This window comes from Vombatus ursinus, unplaced genomic scaffold, assembly GCF_900497805.2.
Source record: "Vombatus ursinus unplaced genomic scaffold, bare-nosed wombat genome assembly UNPS02012179.1, whole genome shotgun sequence".
Taxonomy (NCBI): domain Eukaryota; kingdom Metazoa; phylum Chordata; class Mammalia; order Diprotodontia; family Vombatidae; genus Vombatus; species Vombatus ursinus.
This window is the reverse complement of record NW_020951957.1, coordinates 6,888,210-6,909,949: the sequence shown is the minus strand read 5'-3', so window position 1 is coordinate 6,909,949 and position 21,740 is coordinate 6,888,210. Positions and strand designations below refer to the sequence as shown.

General features: G+C 35.3%; 1 pseudogene; it reads left to right on the top strand.

Annotated features, from left to right (window-relative positions):
• Positions 1–2,619: 2,619 nt before the first annotated feature.
• LOC114039662 lies at positions 2,620–3,170 on the top strand (annotated as a pseudogene).
• Positions 3,171–21,740: the final 18,570 nt, after the last annotated feature.

Genomic DNA, 21,740 nt, shown 5'->3' with positions numbered 1-21,740 from the left:
ATCTTTCACAGCTGATCCTCATTGCAACATTGCTGTTATTGTGTGCAATGATTTTCTGGTTATTCTCATTTCACTTTGCATCATTTCATATTGCCTTTTTTTCCCCCTGAAATGAAATCCCTCATCATTTCTTATAGCACGATAGTACTCCATCACAATCATATACCACAACTTGTTCAGTCATTCCCTAATTGATGAACATCCTCTCAATTTTCAATTCTTTGTCAGCAGAAAAGTAACTGTATAAATAGTTTTGTACATTTAGATCCTTTCCCTTTTTCTTAACCTCTTTGGGGTACAGACCTAGTAGCGGTATGGCTGGGTAAAAGAATATATATAGTTTTATAGCTTTTGGGGTATAGTTTCAAATCGTTCTGCAAAATTATTGGACCAGATCACAACCATGACAAAATTTTCTTAGTCTATCTATTTCCCCTTATCCCCCTCAGCATTTCTCATTTGTTATAGGTATGAGGTAGTACCTCAGAGTTGCTTTAATTTGCATTCCTCTAATCAATAGTGATTAAGAGAATTTTTCATATGATCATACATAGCTTTGGTCTTTTTATGAAAACTGCCTGTTCAATTTCTATTTTACTCTCTGGTTCTAGAATATTGGGCTACTACTCCTTGATAATTCCTTGAAATATAATGTCTAAGCTCTTTTTATAGTGATTTTTGGGTAGTCCAATAATTCTTAAATCATGTCTCCTCAATCTGTTTTCTGGATCATTTTTTCCAATGAGGTATTTCACATTTTCTTTTATTTTATTTCATTTTTTTTTTTTACTTTTTTGTTTCTTATTGTCTCATGGTACTATTAGGTTCCACTTGCCCAATTCTAATTTTTAAAGAGTTATTTTCTTCAATGAGGTTTTGTATCTCTTTTTCCATTTGGCCAATTCTGCTTTTAAAGGAGCTCTTTTCTTCAGTGAGTTTTTGTGCCTTTGTTTTTTAAGATGTTATTTTATTCAGTATTTTTTGTGCCTCTTTAACCAAGCTATTAATTCTCTTTTCAAAATTTCCTTACATCACTCCCATTTCCTTTCCTAATTTTTCCTTTACTACTATTATCTCTTTCTTTAACTCTTCTAGGCCAAAAATCCTTACTGGACTTTGGTCCAATTAGCATTTTTATTTAAGGCTTTCCTTGTAGATATTTTCACATTATTGTCTTCTTTTAAGTTTGTCTTTGTCTTCCCTGCCACCATAGCATTTTTTTATGGCCAACTTCTTTTTGTTGTTGTTTGTTAATTTTTTTATCCTCATTCTACTTCTTGACTTTGAATTTATGATGAAATTCAGTTTTTCTCACTTGAGGGTGGGGAAGCATGGTCCCAAGCTTTGGGTTTTTTTATGCTGCTATATTCAGAGTTAGTTCTGAAGATCTGCAAGTTTTTGGTGCTTCCAAGGTGGTATGATCTAGGGATAGTGGTCACTGCTTTCCTGGTGTATACCTGGTCTTTACCATACTCCCTGTAGCACTTCTTAGTGGTCCTCTTGGCCCTGGAACCGTGACCCAGAACTGCATATGGGCAATAGAGTTGCCAATCATCACCAACTGCACTCACAAAAAGTTCCATAAAAGGGTCACCTGTAATAGCTTTCTCACAAGTTTTCCTACCCCCGTGCTGCCTCTGGCCTATGAACTCCCAAAGATGCTACAGCAGCTTCCATTTTCACAGCCACTTCCAAGGCCCATAGTTCCTGTTGCGTATGCACTCTAGGGCAACTTCCACCCTGGTGTTACAGACCTCTCTTACTGACCTCCTAAATTGTCTTAAGCTGGAAAAAAAAATCTCACTCTGACCTTATATAGGCACTGTCACTCCAAAATTTGATTTGTGGAGTTATTTTAAAATTGTTTGGAGAAGAAAATTGGGAGAGTTCAGTTGGGTGGCTGCCTCTAATCTGCCATTTTACCCCTCCCCCCCCCAAAAAACTTAAGAGTTAAAGCCTCACTAGAAGGGAATGGCCTGCTTCAAGAAGTAGTATATTCTCCCTCTCCACAGGTTTTCCTACAGAGGTTACATGATCCACTTATTGGGTATATTTTAACGGGAATTATTTTTCTTTTCTTTTCTTTTTTCTTGGGGGGGTGGGGGTGGAGGGGTGGATGAACTAGATAGCCACTTAAGTCCCTTCAACCTCCCAAATTTTGTTATTCTGTCATTCATATCGGATATAAGTAACAGCACTGGCATTCCAAGTTCTCAGACTTCAAGTGGAGACTTCTTCCCCTTTCACCATGTTCCTACCCAATAATTAGAACGACCTAGTTGTACTAACTTCCTGATTTCCCAGGGTGAAGTGAGGTGCTGACAAAGAAATGACAAAGATTTTGATGTGAATGATAAGCCTGCATTTCAGTGATTAATGATCAGAATGAGCCCGACGTGCAGGGAAGGAGAGTCACTGAGGTTTCCTGCTTCAACAGGGCTTGAACAGAACCCGCTGCTGAATTCCCGTCTAGGGTCACCCTTAGCCACCTCTCCTCCTTCACCTCCACTAACCAACACTTCTTACGTCCTCCCATCGCAGCAGCAGCTTCCCCTCTCAGCCACAGCCGCTGCTCAGCCTCCTCCTCCTCCTCTTCGCCGCCTCCACCATCTCTGCTGCATGACCACCTCGTCCCCTTCTCAGGTGCGACAGAACTGCCACCAGGACTCGGAGGCCGCCATCAATCGGCAGATCAAGCTGGAGCTCTACGCCTCCCACGTCTACCTGTTCATATTTTACCACTTCGACCGAGATGATGCGGCACTGAAGAACTTTGGCAAGTATTGCCCACACCAATCCCACCAGGAGAGGGAGCATGCTGAGAAGCTGATGAAACTCCAAAAACCAGCTAGGCAGCCAGATCTTCTTGCAAGACATTAAGAAACCAGACTGAGATGACTGGGAGAGTGGGCTGAATGCGGAGGAGTGTGCTCTGCACTTTGGTAAATGTCAATCAATCGTTACTGAAATTGCACAAGCTGGCAACTGACAAGAACGAACCCCATTTATGTGATTTCGTCGAAACCCATTACCTAGACGAACAGGTAAAGTTGATCAAACAACTGGGTGATCGCGCGACCAACCTGCACAAATTGGGGGCCCCTGAATCTGGCATGGCGGAATATCTTTTTGAAAAGCGCACCCTTGGAGGTAGTAACCAGAAGAGCTAAGCCACACCTGCCTTCCCCCGCACTTGGGAACTGTGGGAGTGACTTCTACAGTCTTTCGGTGCATGCATATTTTGGTTATCTGAACTTTTCATAATCTGTACCAAAAAACTATCACCATTTACATTCCCATTAACTGAGTCAGTACTGGTGAAACAAACAAACAAACAAAAATCAGAGTAGGCAGGAATTATTCATGTGTTACCTTATTCGTGTGGAAGGATTTTTTTCTCTTTTTTTTCCCCCTTTCCAATATAATTTTAAGAAATTTCTTACAAGTTTTAAACCATCTTTTGCTTGGACGACACATGCCTTGTAGCACTGGAATGCTCTAAGGGAAAACCAAGATCTGAAGAATAAGCCCCCCAAATTATAACACCAACTCTTTGCAAATACATTTAAATTTGTAATAGGAATACTTTTTTTTTGAATCCTACTTACAAAATATCCTTAAAATAGTCAAAGAAAACAGGTTATGTCCTCCTTCCCCTCACTATAATCCCTGTATTACTGGTATGAAGAACAAGCCCTAATTTTTGATTATCTGTACCCCAGCACCATTGTCAGTGTTTGATTCTACTGAAATGCCTCTATACCTAAAGGTACAGCCTTATCAGTTGAAACGCTAATGCTTTGTAAGAAGTGAAAAGAACACAGAAAGGTTTCCTAGCAACTACTGTGAATCCTAAAGTAAGTCAGTTAAAACTCTGTAGGATGTGCAATGGGTGTAAATGAGGGAGCTAAGCTGATCCACAGATTTACAGATGCCCACTATAAAGTATAATAAAACTTGTAATGGAAGGTGAATTGCTTGAGAAGAAAATCACACCAGTGTGTTGACAGCTTTATCATTATTTAAATGATCCAGCTTAAATTCTACTATGCTGTTAGTGAAGCTTAGTGTCAGAACTGAAGGGATGGCGTGCAAAAGCAGAGTTAATAGTGATGCTTATTGTCACCACTTTGGTCATAGGTTTCAAGGAATTTTATCACAGTTCAACAAAGTACAATCAGCCAATGTTAAGAAAGAACTAGAAGAGAGAAATATGGGTATTATTGTCTGATTAATATATTCTCTCATAGAGCAGCCTGCCCATTCTCCAGACATGTGTCGTCCAAGCAAAAGATGGTTTAAAACTTGTAAGAAATTTCTTAAAATTATATTGGAAAGGGGGAAAAAAAGAGAAAAAAAATCTGCTATAATGTACTTTACACAAAATATAAAGGCATTAATATTTGTCCATCACTCTCTACTTAACTTTCTGACACAAAATGGATGGTCTAGACTTTGATTCTTTTAAAATTATTCTTTATGTCCAATTTTGTAGTGTTCCAAGTATCCACAATATTCTTGAATCGTGGTGCCCACAAAGTCACATTTTCATTTTAGAGGCAGAAAGGATAACAACTGAAACCTTTGGAGAAATTTGAGATCTACTTCAATAACTGACTATTGTCAGGTTCAGTACTGAACTTAGAAACTATGACTATATAGCCATGAATGTTTTGCTAATCTCTTAGCTACACATTCATAATTTTAAATTTGGAAAGATTCATTAAGTCTTTTCTTCAATTCTGGAAGATGAAGTCATGCTCAGTCACACCTGTGGCAACCTGATTGTTAATAGTGAACAGAAATAGAAATTTGCTGGAAGAAAAACACCTGCTTTCACTTTGCAGCAACAGGAGAATGACATAAAACCTATATTTTATGAGGAATGGCATGATTTCTCCCCCCAATCCAAAAGAAAATACCAATGCTTTATTGTTAGTCAGATGGAAAATCCCAACGTTATGTTACCTTAAAACAAGAGGTACATGTTTTATACACTGCTGTATTTATTCTAGTCATATTTTGACTAGGTTTAGTTTCTATCCAGTAAATTACCTTTCCGTTGGGATGAAAAGTGTTTTTTGGGGGGGAAACCAATATGGTTGATGGAGTAATGCATGTGTTTTAGTAAAATTAATAATGCTCTTAAATGTTTGAATAAACCCCATCCCAATACTTCATTGTGATATAAATGTGACCCTAGGTTCTCAAAGACTATGCCAATGAAACATAAATGTTGATACATCCTCCCAAGCTACCAAGTGATTAGATACAGGCCTAGTGATTAATTGTGCATCTTTTGTCTGAAGACCAGTCTGGTTAAGGTTAGAAAAATTCATCACTAGACTAGCCATAGAAAGAAAAATTTTTTAGCCAGAGTAACTCTCAAAGATAATTTCTTAATTCCTTGGGAGTTCTAATATTAATCAATCCACAAAAAATATATGTCAAGCATTAAGAAAAATGTTGAAGAGAGGTGAAAACATCCTGTCCTCAGTGAGATTATATTCCAATGTATGAGATACTATGTATTTATATCTATTCAAGAAAGGCTCCCAAGGGATGAAATCAAATGTCCAAGGACCAATGAATGGACGTGATACTAGAGATCCTGAATCATATCAGTCTTGACATTTTCATGATGAACAAAACTATGAAAAAGAAACAAATTACAACTAAATGTAAAGGTTGCTTAGACATCTCTCTTGGATAGACATATCAAGGAGTAGGTTGAATGGTCTTATCAAGTACTCCAAAATAACAAGACATTTGGTCATCTCATAGGTTGGTAGATTAAGAGCAGGAAGGGAACTCAGAGGCCAACCAGGTCAATCTCCCCATTTTACAGATGTGAAAACTAAGGCTTGGGGTGGATAAATAGCATGCCCAAGATCACACAGGTAGGAAGTGTCCGAGGTGGAATTTAAATCCACATCCTCTGACATAAAAGTCTACTAAAGTAGACAATGACAATGGAAGAAACTCTTTTTCACTACTCTTCACTGTTCCAAAAAGACTACCATTAAAACGATCAGAGTTCATAAATCCAGATTTGTTGTTGAGGATGAAATAGTATGATGAATATTACAACACATATCATATAATACTTTAAAGTTTGTGAGGGGATTTACCTATATTAGCTCATTTGTTCCCTACAATCACCCTGTGAGGTGGGTATTATTATTATTCCCATTTTATAGATAAGGGAACTGGCTCAGAGAGACTAAGTGACCTGTCCAGGATGATGCAGCCAGTGTTAGATTTGGGATTTGAGCCCAGTTCTCCCTACTCAAAGACCAGAACTGTATCTACTGTGCCACATTGAAATCTTACAAATAATTCCATAAATCCTTCAAATATACATATATGTGTAGGTATGCTTGTGTATATAAGTGTATATATATATATATATATGTGTGTGTGTGTATATACATAAATTCATAGACACGTAACCATATACACACATATTTATGTGTGTATGTGAGAAATATCTAGTTATGAAAGCAAGAGTGAGAATGGCAAGGAATGTATTGGAAGATGTGAATCAGAAATGAAGGATGAGAAAGATCAAAGATGTGGAGTTTACACAGTATCCTCCTCAAAACCATATATCATAAGTATTTTATCCATCTTTTTCATGCCTAGATAGCATAAGTACTTTAACCAAGAGGAGAATTGCTATGAGTTAGATATGGCAAGTGCCAAACAGCACAAAAATTAAATTAATAATATTTTATCGGATTTAAAGTACTCATACTTGATATGCAATTCATGAATCTGCTATTTGTATACAATGACACTACCCATTTATTAAAACAAATATTTAAGTTTAATGCAAAGCTGGAAAAAAAGGATTTAAAATAGGGGAAAAAAAGATAGAATGTTTACTTGAAACAACTCAGTCCTGACCCTTTCAAACAAGTTGTTGATAATGAAAAATAGCATACAGGTGGAAGAAAGAATATGAACACCAACCACTAATTTTAGGTGGAAGTCTAAAACAGGCAGAAGTCTCTAAATCAGGTGCCATAAAAAGGAGTCCGAAAGATCCTCAAAAAAGAGTCATTTAAGCATTTAACTAAATTGCCAAGGAGAGAGAGATGGGAGCCAATGATAACCCCTAGTTTTAAATATAAGCTCATCTGCAAAATATCATGGCTATGGATTATGAGTGATTGATTATGAAAGTTATCACCTAATAAAACAGAAAGAAGCAGTAAAGGGCAAATCCTGTTTATAGAAAATTTGGGGAGAGACTCAACTAAGCAACGTCATCCCAAGAGCATTTAAGAATCAAATTAGCACATAAAAGAACAATTTTTAAATGATTGCAAACATGTTTAGAATAACTTTTTTTTAAAAAAATCCATCAAGGAAAGAACAGGAGAACCACCATACTTGGCATCTAACATCATAGTTTCAGATGTTATTAAAAAGGAGATGAAAATGACACTAAAGTAGACAAAGATAAAGGAAGCAGCTGAATTAGACAAATTAAACATATTGAAGACCTTATAAATATGCCAAAAATGAGTCCAAGGGAACAGCTACTGACCCATATACCTGACTTCCCTTCTAGATGATATTTTACTGGAATTATCAACATATACATGAAGGATATCCTTGCTGAGGATATTAACAGGGAACAGGCAGGGCTTTGCAAACGATATTCCATCACAAACTACATCGTCACCATGACACAATGGTTTGAAATATCAAAGAATACACAATTTCTCTGTTCTTATTTGTTGATTATAAACTAAACCAAATATTAAAGATATGATATTAAAGCTTCTCCTCCAATAAGGTGGTTCTCATTCATATATCAAAATTATTCAACATTTCTTGAAAGATATAACAATAATGTACTATGATAAGAATGGGTTTATAGCAGGAATGAAAGGTGGGCTCAACATGATGACAAGTATAAATATAATAGATCATGTTGATAATATAATTATTTTTAAATGACTATGTCAACAGATGCTGAAAAGAATCTTGACTAAATCCGACACCTATAGCAATAGGACAAGAGAGAGAAATAAAAAGAATAAATGTAGGCAAAGAGAAAGCAAAACTGTTGTTTTTGTAGATGACATGATAATTTACTTAGGAATAACCTGAAGAACAAACCCAAAAATTGATTAAAACAATAAATTCAGCAATGTAGCAGGATATAAAATAAATTCACATAAATCATCAATATTCCTACTAAGAAAACTCCCTTTATCAATTCAGAATAAAAAAATCACTAGCAAGACTTTATTACATCTTTGTTATATACCAGACATTATTCTAAGTGACATTATTCTTCGTGTATTGTGCAAAAACATGGACCCGGTCCTCATGAGGTTGCAGTGCTGAGGAAGGCTTCTGGCCTAATTGTAACTGCCACCTGTGGTGAGAGAAGGGTGGGTTTGTAAAAACAATGTGACAGCTCAGATTATGTATAATGTTATATGATTAATTTATTTCTTTGGTTTTTATATGAAAAAATCAGAACCACTCTAGTCTTTTCAGTAAGAGAGATTTCATGACTCCTCAAAATCCTCCAAAGGGAATGGAGACTACCTTGAGTAATAAAAGGCTGTGATAGCAGGGAATAAGCTCTAGTAGGTTTTATCTAGCTGGAAAGGGACATTTGAGTTTGACCCCAATAGGGAATCATGGTTTTGTCATCTGAGGCCCAGAAAAGGCAGGGATCCAGAGACCATTTATGAGTATGGCCTTTGTTGTAGTTGTTACTTTGCTTGCTTTTTTGGTCTTAGAAAATCACAACAACTATCTACTAAGTTGTAAGGGGGTCATAATCTAACATGGATGCAGGGAAAGTTAATGCAGATGAGATTGTAATATTTTTAAATAGTGAAATAAATGACAAAATCAAAGGATGTTTTACTAAGATGGATATGGTAGAAGAGATCAAAGGAGAGATTTGAGGCAGGAACACCTACCAGAAGGTTGCTATATTAGGGACATAGAATAGCATAGCATTGAATAGAATAGAATAGAATAGAATTCTAATTGAATTGTAATTGAAAAGGAACTTCAGAGGTTATCAAGTTTAACTACACCATTTTACAGATAAGGAAACTGAGGAGATCAGGTTACTTAACCAAGTAAACACAGGTAGTAGGCAGAAAAGGAAGAATTTTATCACAGTTTCCCAGACTGCAGTGCCAATGTTGTAGCCCATACTTTTAGTCCAGGTTTGAAGTTAAGCTCCTGAGCTAAGGTGGTGATAGTAAAAATGAACATATGAGAGATTGAGAAGACACTCCACTTACAATGCCAACCATATCAGCACACCATGACTAAATTTCTGAAAAATCATGTTGTTTGTTGTACAAATATAAGCCTTATCTTTCCCATAGGACTACAGCCTTCTCTGACACAGGTAAGAGGAAAATACTGTCCCGTTCAGCCTTCACGGAGTTATTCCGAAATGCTCAGGATGGAATGAGTACACCAAATATCTAATTCTCTGTCAGTCCTTTTATCACTGTATACAAAGTAACTTTCAACACCCTAAAATATCACGATTTGCCCTATTTCATAGATTTAAAGTAGAATATTGCCTAGATTATAATTATTAAGTTTGATCTCCATAGAACAGAATTTGTAATAAGATGAGTCTATCTTCTTCTTCCCCATCTAAAACTTTAGTTATTGATACGCCAAAAATATTCTCTATGTTCATCTCTATTTTTGTCTTTTCCTCTGCCTCTTTCTATCTATATACACACATATATGTATTATAATACATATTAATATATATTTTATAATTGGAAAACTATACTCTATTTTGACCATGAGTCATTTAGAAGGAAAATAACAACTTAATATGAGTAAGTCCAAAATTGTAAGAAAATGAAGCTAGAAAAACTATTCCTTTCCATAATCATGCCCTAGGTGTGCAAAAATCTGAAATACCAGATTTAAGTCTCTTATTTGTGTTACCTGCCATCTAATAAGAAATTTTTGTGAGCTGTAAATAAAAGTTTTTCACACTCCTTGAGCTTAATACAATCAATTCCATATGATTTCCTGCCTTTAATAAAGGACACATTTCTGGAAAGTAATTTTTTTAAAAATTACTCAATTGTGTTTCCTTCCTTCTTTCCTTCTTTCCTTCCTTCCTTCCTTCTTTCCTTCCTTCCTTCTTTCTTTTCTTTCTTTCTTTTTCTTTATTTCTTTCTCTCTCTCTCTCTCTCTCTCTCTCTCTTTCTTTCCTTCCTTCCCCCACATTATTACAACTTAGCTAGAAAGGCAGCAACATTAAAGACAAGCATCAAACAGCAGTTTTGCAGTTTTTTTAATCTTATGGATTCTATAATCCATTAAAGAACATATATTACTTTTGCTTTCCTCACTTTTCCTCATATTTTCTCATAATTGCATATGTATCCTATGTAGAATGTAAATTCCTTAATAATAGGGACTGTTTCCATATATTTGGTGCTTTGCATGATGCCTTTTAAGTAATAGGTGCTTAATACATGTTTGTTGAATAAAATTAAATTTAACTAAATTTCTTAAAGCAAAAATAATATGCTAAACTAGAGAATTTATAACCAAACCATTATAACAAAATGTCAATCATTAATCATTAAAGGCACCTCTTTGTCAAATTCAAGTCCCCTCCTTTTCCATTAGTTATTGCTTGGCACTAATATAGAAATCAAATTTATTTCTTAGAGATTATATTTTAAAAATTGAAATTCAATACCCTGCCACTGATATTCTGATCTCAGAGAGGTCATTATAGTCTTTTTATGTAATATATTGTCCAAGATGTTTCAAGAATACTTTTGGATACAAAACACATTCATGTTGCAATGTCCCATTAGCAATTGCTTGCTGCTTTATTGAAACACTTTGGCATTGATTAAAAGAGATGGTTAAAAGTTACTGGGTGATCTATTACGTACTCTCAGTTATAGTTCGTTATGTAAGCAGGGAATTTTATATCCTTGAATTATTGACGTGCTAGACAATAAAGACAATGCTAGTGATGTGATAGTAGGAAGTTTCTTATTTCTAAAACTAAACTATATGCTATATACTTTGATTCCTCTATCACATATTTTCACTTTCACAGTAAACTACCTTTTGCTATTTAGTTCTTTCTTTCATCTTAGAAATGAGTGTCTAAGCTAGGATGTCGATTACACAGGCATAAGGGGAAAGTGAAATAATTTCTGGTCGCCAAAATCTGAACTCAAGGTTAGAAATAAGTGGATGAAAAAAGTGAAATTCTCTCCTTGCTGAAACTTGGTTTGAGGTCCATTTTCCTGGCTCAGTAATCAATAATCCTGCTGCAGCAATCCAGGAAAGAGTTGGAAACATTACTGGAAATTAATCCCCAAGAGTAGAAAAGCAACAGCACTGAGATTGAGCCTCAGTATTTGAATTTCCCCAACTCCAGATCCAGACCTCAACCTCTGGAAGGACAAAAGTTGAACAGCATTCTGGACCGATGTTGCATTTTTCTTCAAGCTTTATTCATTCCTGTGGCAGGGATAAAACAACTAAATTAGGAGCTAAATTTAGGAAATCAACCACATGGTAGATAATCTCCAATATGTATTGTAAGTTTTTTTTTTATTATTAATTGCTGTCATGCAACGAGTAAAATCAACACATATAGCATTTCTGTTCTTGTTTAAGGATGGACTTCATTATGTCAGGTTCACATAACTAAGGGAAGAAGAATATTTTCTGAAAGGTCGGAATATGAGAGAGAAGTAAGGACTCTAGAATTACTTTTGATTGGGTCCATCTAAGTTAACCACGCTCTCCAGACAAAATAAAAAGTAGTGTGGTCTCCCAGAATGGGGGGGGGGGGGAAAGGACAGAAAGTTACTTTCTGTCCACATAAAGCTTTGTGCCTTCACAATATGTCTTCCAGTCTGGGGTAGAGTACAAAACCACTAGAATGAGGCTAGGGCTGCTCAGAAAACATCAGTGCTTTTGGTCAATAAGATAAGGTAATTGGCTGCATGTTGGTTAAACTTCAACACCTTAAGGGTCTTTGATTTAATCCATGTGGAAACTCACATCCCTTCCTGTTATGAACATGATACTATGATCTATTCCCTAATGAAGATCACAACATTTCCTTGCTTTAGCAGATGATTTAATGAGTTACCATGGCCACAAAACTTCAATATCTGGTAGTCATCATCCTGGAGATGACCCTTTCCTGCCTTAGTATGGCTGATCTGATGACAGATGCATCCTGTTAATAGAGCAATGTTTAAAGGTTTTTTATCTTGGTACTTACTAAATCTTGTGCCCTACTGACAGCACTGGAATTCCCAGAGTCCACCTTATTAGAAAAGCTCACAAAACCCTTTATTTTTAAAAGTTCAGAAAATATGGAAGCAGGGAAAGGCAAAGAGGAAGGAATGGTTTGTTTGACTTTGGACCATTGCTGAGTTCTGCATTAATCATCATCACTGAGGAAAAAGAAAAAAAAAATGGATCTAAGAGTTATTGTGGGCAGCTAGATGAAGATGACTATTCAATGAGCCAACACAGGTAACACAAATATAAAACCATATACAGAATTAATAAGACAAGGATAATATTATAATGTACCTATCTAAGTTGGTAGAATTCATGTTTAATAATGCATTGTGTTTTGGTTACCACATGTGAAACGTAGAAGCATAAATAGAAAATATTAGAAGAAAATTCAGGGAAATAAAACTACTTTAATTATGGGTAGTAACATAGACGAGTTAAATCAGACCTGATTTCACTGAGGGGTGAATTGTAGACAGAAAACTCATGTGACTGAAACATAACTAACAAGCACAGTCCCTGACTCCATTGATATTACCATTCCTTGAGTTTAACTTAATCTGATCTACTTATGATTGATATCAAAGGTTGCTGAAATTAGGTTACTCAACATTAGAACATTTATCTTTCTTTGTCTACTGCAGCGTATAACCACAGAGCCCCTAAAATCTATGAGTCACCTGAGAAGAACAGGGTCAAACTAGCATCTGAATATAGTTGCCCTTCTGGGAACAATTTCATGTGAAGCTTCATTCAATGAGGTCAAAAAACCAGAGAGAACGTCAAGTGAAGAAGGTGTGCAGGTTTCCTTGTCTCTTCTTTTGGTGAGTATGTAGACTTGGATGATTCCTTTGTAGGCCATTATAATTGAAAGTGCCCTAGATTTGGTATCAGAGTACCTGGGTTCACATTCTACTTCTGCTATTTACTGTGGAGTATGACCTTTGGCAAGTCATTTCAACTACTGGAGTCTCAATTTCATACTGTGTAAAGTGAAGGGGTTCAACTATATCGTGTGTAAGTTCTCCTCAGGCTCCTAATCAAGAAGTCTCAATTTAAGCTTTAGGTTCTTTTCCTTGAAAACAAGAACCTGAAACTAGCATAGAATGACAAATGTACATTTTTACAATCCATTATTCTAATATACTCTTACCACTCTAACATTATTTTTCCACTCTACCAATTACTATGTGTCATAGAGGCCTGGATACATAAAGAACACCTCATTTGCCCCCACTTCTGCCTTCAAGGGGTTTATATTCCATTATTCCAGTCCCTTCAGTTTCATTGTGTGTATGTACATACCTACACACACATATATACATACATATATACATTTATATGCATATTCATATATTTACATATATATGTTTATATGAGAATGATTTGTATATGAATATATGTATGTATGTATATAAATATATATGAACACACACACACATATTTCTCTGTGTGTGTGCGAGAGAGAGAGACAGAGACAGAGAGAGAGAACAGGAAGAAGCAACAATTAAGGACATGAGATTAAATAATGAAAGAATAAATAGTAGAGAGAAGGTTAAATAAATGTTCTTAATTACTTTGCCCCATAATCCTTATAAAGGGCCACCAAACTATGTCAAGGCAATTAATTTGGAATAGATAAACTAAAATATTTTATTGCAGTATAAATTGGAGTTAATTGTAAGCCTTTCTGAAATCTATTTTCTAGTGGAGCTCTAGAGGAAGGCTTTGCTTCCCTGGTTTGTATTTAAGCTTTAGTTTTGAGACTATTGTTTATTTTTGCCTTCCCTTATTTTTACCTATTTCTGAACTGCCACTGTGTTTGCTTGACTATGAACTATGATGGCTAGTGGGCCCCAAATGACAATGAGTTTTCTCACCAATGGCATGGCAATTTCTGCTTTTGGTTCACTGCTTCCTGTTTGACAGTCAAGTTTTAATTTTACAGTCAGAAAGGTAACACTGCTGAGGTGAGTAATGGGAAAGCACCATAGAGTATCAGCCTTTGGGGGAACAGCTTCTATTAAACATGCAGGGGAAAAACACTCTTCAAACAGATCAAGAGGAAAAGTAAAACAAAAGAACAAAGGAATTCTGGGTTAGGAAAGCTAAGAGCTACATAAAAAAAAAATAATGGCTTCATTTTTCTGCTTAGGGCTGTACTGTAACATTTTATTAGGCAATTACTTTGTCATTTGAAGACTTCATATGTTCCAACAAAATCGGATTTTACTTGAATCACATAATGTAATATTTTCTTCTTCCCCTTCCCCTTGCAATCAGAGATATTACTGGCCATGTACTTCTTTCTCTTTCTAACAGCATTGGGTGAATCAGATTTCCACCTTTGTTGGCCATCTGTAGGCACTCTGGGAAGGATGCCCAAATTCTTTAATATCGAGTAAAGCACTTTTTGTGTTAGAATAAAAGTGCTTGTAAATATAACTGAGTAAAGTCCACCTGCTTAGACTTAACAGCCCCTACTGTGACTTTGAATTTAAGAATCATTGGGTAATTTGGTGAAGGCTGGGGGGTGAGTGAGTACCACAGGACACTGCAAGTCTAGCTGAATTGTGAAGCCTACCATTCATTCAATCCTTCAGTTCCTCAAGGATTTTTGCTTTCTCCAGTGTAGCACTCTCTCCACTGATATATCCCAATCTTTCCCTTTTCATTTATAGTACATGACCATCAAGTCAAGAATTTACTAAATATCTACTATGTACAAAACTCCAAGCTAAGCTCTGGGGACACAGAGACAGGCCAAAGATGTTCCCACACTCAAGGAACTCACAGTCTAATTCAAGGAGTCTACATGCAAACAAATGTGTACTAACAAGATATACAGGATTTCTGTTGCTCAGAACATCATCACTGTCATTTATTACCACTAAGATTTCAATTTCTAAATTTTAAAACTTTCGGGGAGGAGGATGGGATTAAAAAAATACATGTCCATGGCCAAGTCACTTAATGAGTAAGTTTCAGTTTCTTCCTCTGTAAAATAAAGATAATGATATCTATAATGCCTACATGATAGGTTTATTGTGAAGCTCAAATGAGATTAGATAGAAGTTACAGAGATGGTGCTAATGTACCTTGGTTGAAGGCATTTCCTCATCTGGGAATTCTTTAGACCAATGTATTACAAGTTTAGTACCTATTACTTTCCTAACCGTATAAAAATGATTATTTGCTAGTAAAAGTTAAATAATTATTTCAATCTACTGGGCATTCATTATGAAAATCTAATGCTCGGAAAAATTTGCTTTACTCTAAAGGCTGCTTTCTTCATTTGTTTTTCCTGTTTTTGCCTTTCTTTTCATCATAGATCTTTGAGTTCCTATGCATTCTAAGTTTTTAAAAGGCTATTTGTGTGCAAAATTTGGTTTATTTTGGAATAAAACCAAATTGACAACAACAAAAAATAGCTAACTATCTAGAGTTGATTATTTCTCCCCTTACTCATTGAAGAATCATACTTAAATAACATTTTTTAAATAGCCAAAAAGCAAACTAAAGCTCTCCATGACATCTTTAATTCTTTTTGAAGTTATATTGAAGTATGTTTTAAACATTGTAGTTATTTGGGGACATTCATCTGCCCCTGTAGTAGACCTTATGTCAAATAAAAGAAAAAGAAAAACAATATATAAAAAAAATACACCTTTTTGGGAGCCACATCTGCAGTGTTCTACAACCATTGTCATTCACTTCTCCAAGGAAAAGAGAAAGGTATTTATCTCTTTTGTGAGGACCAAAATTCATCCATTTGGCTCTTGGAAAAGTCTTTGTATGTTTTTGGTGTCTGTTTTTCCCATCCTCTCACAGGGTCTTTATTTAAGTAATATTTTCAAAAGTTGCCTAGTTTCCCTTGAGAATATTCCCTCGTATTCAAATGAGGATGTTTTCCAAATGCAGAACTTATTGCTTTTCTCCCTCGGGAGATGAAATGAATTGACTGATTTCTTAGAATATACCAAGGGAATGATAATATTTATGAAAAGCACCAATTATGTATGGATAACTTTCAACATTCTGAGATAAAAATCTAACAGCATTATTAAGAAACATGGCATTATGCTAATATCTCAGACACTCAAGTTGTTAAGTAAGTTGAAATCCTTTGTTGATTCATTTGGCAAAATAAATAAATAAACAAACAAACAAACAAACAAACAAATAAATAAATAAATAAAGCCAGTTTGTTTTTTTCAATTTTGTTTCTCAGAATACTTCATCTATAATTGAAAATGTCTTGTCAATCATTTTAAGAATTTTCCTTTAGTGTTTGCATTAATTTTGAATTAATTAAAAACAAACCCTCCTCAAATAGGTGTTTCAACGTATATTTCTGCCAATTCAATATGCACAATCCCTAAAGTTTTCAGTCAGCGAAACAATAAAAGAAACCATAGAAATAGTTCATTAGAAGTTTTGGAAATATGACACACACTTTCATATTGAAATTACCCAGCAGGTTTGGTTTGCTTGTATGTGAAGATGAAATCATTTTAATCTTTCCTAGGAGGCAGTAGAAAACTGCCTCTGGAGGGTACTTTACACTCATCTTTCCCCCTTCTCCTCACACCAAATCACAAAATATCAGAGTTGGGTGGGCTATCAGAAGCTCTTTACTGTGACTCATATCTTAAAAAGAGTTCTTTCTACACTGCATCTGAGAAGTTGTTATCTATTATGTGCTTGAAGACCTCCAAAAGGAGGACAGCTCCCTCAAGGCAGTCTACTCAATTTTGGGATATCTCTGATTTTTAAAAATTCTTCCTTTATATGAAACCTAAACTTTCCTCTTCAGAATTTAGCCCCTCTTCCATAACACAGAACTTCAAATACTTGAAAATAACCATTACGTTTTCCCCCAGATTTCTCTCCAGACTATACAGCCCTAGTTTATTTATTTGTTCCTCATAAGATCTTGATATGAGACCCTTCATTATCTGGTTGCCCTCCTAAAGAGACTCTAACTTACTAATGTCAGATTAAATTGTCAACTGGACTCTTTATTCACAAAGTCTGTGCTTGTAAGTACGTGGAAGGGTACCAAGGAGATGAATTCTGGGAGAGGCAATATCAGTTAAGTGGGATCTTGGGGTATGGTGTTCATTCACTAATCAATATTTTAAGTATCTGTTATATGCAAAACACTTTGCTACCAAGCAGGGAGAGATGAGAAAATTATTAAAATTCACATGGGTCAAGAAACTACACAAACACAAATATACAATATTTGTATTTATTTTATGTTATATGTATCTGTTTTTAAAAAGTTAACTTCTTTTATTGTTCATTGTATTTTTATTTCACTTTCATTCCTCTCCTGCCTTCTTACCTTTTATTTCTCTCCATATACTTGATGATTCCAGTTAAACTGTTTTATTCCTACTACCATCTTCAAATGTTGGTATTGGCTATTCCCCATGTCTAGAATGTTCTCCTTCTTCACTTTTGCCTCTTAGTTTTCTTGGATTATAAAGAATGTAGAAGAGTAAATAAGATTAAAAGCTCTAATTCAAGTTTCAAAAGCCACTTCAAATTTGCATAGATAGATTTGTTGAACACAATCTACATGATGGAAATATTTCCAGTATTTTGTATAATGGAGTGCAAAATATTTTCCTCCCTCTACATTTATTATCTATATATCTGACATGAAAAAATTATTGTTTCTTAATTGTTTTCTTGTCTTTTCTCATTTTTTCTCTCTGTACATAAATTCTTGACCGGAATAGACATCCCCACATCTTGTATTATAGTGGAAAGGACACTCTCTTGGGTATCAGAATTAAGAAGACTAGTATTTGAATCCCACCTATGCTATTTGCCAACTTGTGGTTTTGGGTCAATCATTTAATCCATCAGCCTCAGTTTCCTGATCTGCACATCAGAATTGATGCTATTTATATAGCCTATCTCACACATTTGCTATGAGGAAAGACATTTGAAAACTGGGAAGTGTTATTTAAACGTGACTAATTCTCTCCTTATATGTGACCTCCCTCATCCATAACCTTTCCCTGATTCTTCCTGCTTGGGTGAAAAGAAAAACAAACAATAGTATAGCATAGCTTATAACAGGAAAGATGTATAGAAACCTGGGTTTAATTTCTACAGTGTATGACCATGGACAAGTCAGTATCTTAGAGCTACAGTTCACTCATCCGTAAAAGACTTGCATTTAATACACAGAATGCCTACCTTACCGGAGTGTTAGAGAGAACAAGGGAATTCATAAACTAATTTAAAGTGGTGAATACACATCACTTATTATTACTAGAAGTGATCTCTTCTTCTTTGGCTCTCCTCTGCCATTCCATGTGACCTTATTTATGCCCTTAATTCTATTCTAACCTGTAGTATTAGACCTATTTGTGTGGGTCTTTCATTAGCAACTAAATTGTAATTTTGCTGAAGATAGGATGCCTTTCATTTTTTTTCTTTCAACTTTGCATCCCTGGTATCTAGCACAATTCTTTGCATATACAGCCCAATTACTAAACATTTTAATAGATTTTTATCAATAGAACCAACATCAAATATTAGTGTTGGACAATTAATCCAACTGAAAACTTATCAGATGCATATTACTGAATTTAATATTTTGGTTTTTTGGGGGGAAATAATAGCATACGTATTTGTTTATAACATCATCAATAAAGGAAGAATAGGAAATATGAATAAATTCAGACAGCTTTTTAATCATTTATCCTAATAAAGAGGAATCAATAGAAAAGAATAACTTGGATGACCTAAAATTATTTTTTATTCAGAATCCCTTTTATTTTATTTTATTTTTTTTTATTTTTTGGGTGTGGGGGAGTCGCACTTGAATGTAGATGTGGATTGTAAATGGTATTATAGGTCTTCAAAGAAAGTACAAAAGCTAGGCTGATCAATAGTGAAAGAAATTGGAAAGCTTCTTGAGGACACTAAGTAGCCATCTTTCTAAGGTGAGTTTGTGGCTCACATCTTCACTAGAAGTAGCAGTCAGAATCACAGAATCTCAGAGTTGAAAGAGATCTAAGAAAACAAGCAAAACAATCTGAACAAATTATCTGGTTTTGAAGTGTTTACTTGACATCTGAACTGAGTGTGCAGGGGAAATCTCCTTGTCTTTTGTTAAGATTTCCTAAATAAAGATAATCCTGATAAGAATAGAATTGAGTGAATATTGATAAAGTAGTTAAAAATAAAGGAGTGATCATGACACCCAAACAAAGTCTATTTGTTTTAAACCAATCTTTTTAGTGAGAACATAAACATCTGCTGTTGCTAAACAGTGAGGACAAACTGTTGTGGATAATTGAGATGAGACAAGCCAAAACATGTACATAACTACATATATAAATGAGAAAAGACATGATTATGACTATGGTTGTATAGAGCTATATAGCTAAATGCTGAGTGACTGGCCACCTGGGAAGGATGGAGGGCAAAGATGTAGTTACAGGATTCTTCTGCATAATTAATTAGGTTGAACGTAGAACATGGAAGGAGTGACAGGACAGGGTTTTTCAGAGAAGAATGAGGAATTCATTCCAGGCAGTAGGAATGAATCGTTTATTGTCTTGGATGTAATATTGGACCAAGCACTTGTGGAAAATACTCTGGTGTAAATGGAAACCAAAAACTATACATTATCAAGTGATGAGTAAAACTTGCAAGGGATGAATCCATACATGCAAGTCTCACCTTTTGAGCGGATTGTCTCCCAAAATTAATTTGAAAGTCAATTTTGGAACCCATAGGCCCAATGTTAGATATGAGTCTTGGTCTCTTTCCCTTTTTTCCTAATTGTTACCAATCTGGGTAAGCTTCTTTTCAAAGAAACTATAGAGTCAACTTCTCTGCCATCACAGAGCTGCCAATTACATGATTTCTTTTTTTGAACTACTTAAATTACAGCAAAAAAAAGGATCAAGGATCACAAATATAGAGATAGAAAGGAATGCAGTGGACATTTAGTCCAATCTCTTCATCTAACAAATAAGGAAATGGAGGCCTAGGGACTTGTTCAAAATTACATAGCAAATATCAGAGACTGGACTTGAAAATTGGTCCTTTGACTCCAGAACTGGTGTCATCTCCATTGCACAATTATGCCTCAGGTCTTCCTTTGCAGTGATGATGCAATCAAACATCTGCTCCTATTGTAGATGTTCCCCAATACTCTGTCCTGGATGTCTTCTCTTTACTTTACATGCCTTCTCTAGGTGACCTCATCAGACCTATGGGTCTAATTATTTTCACCATACATATGACTCACTAATTTATATATCCTGCACAGATATTATCTCTGAAATTCATCTCTGCATCACCAGCTGGTTCTTATACATTTGAAACTCGATGTCCTGGAGATATCCCAACTCAAATGGCCCAAAACAGAATGCAGAGTCTTTCCTTCAAAATCAAACCCTCCTCTGAATTTCCCTATTCCTGTCAAGGGCATAACAGCAATTATCTCTCTTCACATTAATACTGTCAGTTATCTTCAAATCTTCATTCTCATTTGTCCCATATATCCAATTAATTACATGATGTTTCCATGTACACAACAGTTCTGCAACATCTCTTTCATTATAACCACTTCCTTACTTCAGGCTCTCATCATTTCTTGACTAGACTATTACATTAGCCTTCATGCCTAAAATTTCTCCTCACTCCTTTCCTTCCTTCACATAGCTCCCAAAGTAATTCTCTTTAAGCATAGATTTGACAATGTCACTCCCTTACTCAATAAGCTCTGGGTCTTTAAAATAAAATAGAAACTCCTTCATATAGTTAGTAAAGCCCTTGATATTTTGGTACTAAACTACTTTCCCAGTCTTTTTTAAAAATATAATTAATGTATTTATTTATTTATTTTTGTTTTCAACATTCACTTCTGTAAGATTTTGAGTTACAAATTTTCTTCCCTACCACAAGACAGCATGCAATCTGATATGGGCTCTACATATACATTCATATTAAACATATTTTCACATTAGTCATGTTTTAAAGAAGAATTAGAACCAATGGGAGGAACCACCAGGAAGAAGAAACAAAAGAGAGGGGGAGAAAGAGAGAGAGAGAGAGAGAGAGAGAGAACCAATAGTATGCTTCAATCTGCATTCAGTCTTCATAGTTCTTTTTCTGACTGTGAATAGCATTTTCTATCATGAGTCTTTTGGAATTGTCTTAGATCGTTGCATTGCTAAAAAGAGGCAAGTCTGTCAAAGGTTTTGTTTTTCTTTTTTGCAAAGAAACTGGAGTGGTTTACCATTTCCTTCTTCAGTGAATTAAGGCAAACAGAGTTTAAGTAACTTGTCAAGAGTCACATATAAGTGTCTGAAGCCACATTTGAACTCAAGTCTTCCTGACTCCAGGCCCAACACTCTATCCACTGAACCACTTAGCTGCCTTCCATTTGCTTT